This window comes from Lathyrus oleraceus, chromosome 3 (assembly GCF_024323335.1).
Source record: "Lathyrus oleraceus cultivar Zhongwan6 chromosome 3, CAAS_Psat_ZW6_1.0, whole genome shotgun sequence".
Taxonomy (NCBI): Eukaryota; Viridiplantae; Streptophyta; class Magnoliopsida; order Fabales; family Fabaceae; genus Lathyrus; species Lathyrus oleraceus.
The window spans coordinates 116,803,366-116,805,390 of NC_066581.1; positions in this window are offsets into that span (position 1 = coordinate 116,803,366).

Here is a 2,025-nt window from a genome sequence, read left to right on the forward strand (position 1 = left end):
GGATGCAAATATATTTCTTTTTTTAAGTCTCTAATTTTTGCCTGGATTACCCTTGCGGGTTCTCCACCGAGACGCTCATTTTTGCCTAAGCCGCCCTTTCGGGTTTTCAACTTAGCGAGCCAATTCTGTTTTTTTTTCATTCTTTTTTCATTTGCATATACTTCTTTTTTTAGACAAAGTATCTCTTAACTGCATCTGAATTCACAAGACGAGTGAAATCCTCCCCATCCATTGTTGTAAGCATCAAAGCACCGCCTGAAAAGGCTCTCTTAACAACATATGGACCCTCGTAGTTTGGAGTCCACTTGCCCCTGGAATCGGGCGCGAAAGACAAAACTTTCTTGAGCACGAGGTCACCTTCTCGGAACACACGAGGCTTGACCTTCTTATCAAATGCTTTCTTCATTCTCTGCTGATATAACTGACCATGACACATGGCAGTTAAACGCTTCTCTTCAATCAAATTCAACTGGTCATAACGACTCTGAATCCATTCAGCATCAGTCAACTTGGCTTCCATCAAGACTCGCATTGATGGGATCTCCACCTCTACTGGGAGAACGACTTCCATGCCATAAACAAGAGAGAAAGGGGTTGCCCCTGTTGAAGTGCGTACAGACGTACGATATCCATGCAAAGCAAATGGCAGCATCTCATGCCAATCTTTGTATGTGACAGTCATCTTCTGGATAATCCTCTTGATATTCTTGTTAGCAGCTTCAACAGCCCCATTCATCTTAGGTCTGTAGGGAGAGGAATTATGGTGTGCAATCTTGAATTCAGCGCACAACTCCTCCATCATCTTGTTATTCAGATTGGATCCATTATCAGTAATGATCCTCTCTGGCACACCATAACGGCAAATCAGCTGGTTCTTGATAAACTTCACAACCACCTGCCTGGTTACGTTCGCGTACGAAGCGGCTTCAACCCATTTGGTGAAGTAATCAATTGCTACGAGAATAAACCGATGTCCGTTGGACGCTTTCGGCTCAATCATGCCGATCATGTCAATTCCCCACATAGAGAAAGGCCATGGTGATGAAATCACATTCAGGAGTGTCGGAGGAATATGAATCTTATCCGCATAAATTTGACACTTGTGACATTTCTTGACATACTTGCAACAGTCAGACTCCATTGTCAGCCAATAGTAGCCTGCTCTCAACATCTTCTTAGCCATGGCATGTCCATTGGAATGAGTACCAAATGAACCCTCATGGACCTCAGTCATCAACAGGTTTGCTTCGTGTCTATCCACGCATCTGAGCAAAACCATATCAAAATTTCTTTTGTACATCACTTCACCACTGAGGTAGAAACTGCCTGACAACCTTCTCAAAGTTTTCCTATCTTTCACAGATGCTCCAGGCGGGTAGACCTGGTTCTGGAGGAAATTCTTGATATCAAAATACCAAGGCTTGTCATCTTTTACTTCTTCGATTGCAAATATGTGAGCTGGTCTGTCCAAGCGCATCACAGTAATATTGGGAACATCATTCCACCACCTGACTACTATCATGGAAGCAAGCGTAGCAAGAGCATCTGCCATCCGATTATCCTCTCGAGGAATATGATAAAATTCAACTTCTGTGAAGAAAGTTGAAATTCTCCTTGCATAATCTCTGTACGGAATGAGACCTGGTTGATTTGTCTCCCATTCACCCTTGATCTGATTGACAACCAAGGCCGAATCACCATAGACATCAAGATATTTGATTCTCAAATCAATGCATTCTTCAAGTCCCATAATACAGGCTTCATACTCTGCCATGTTATTCGTGCATTTGAAAGTTAGCCTTGCTGTAAACGGAATGTGTGAACCTTGAGGAGTAATGATCACTGCCCCAATTCCATTCCCATATTGATTAACAGCGCCATCAAACACCATCGTCCATCTGGAACCAGGTTCTGGACCTTCATCAAGTGTAGGCTCATCGCAGTCTTTCATCTTCAAATACAGAATTTCCTCGTCAGGGAAGTCAAACTGAACAGACTGATGATCTTCAATCGGCTGGTGCGCTA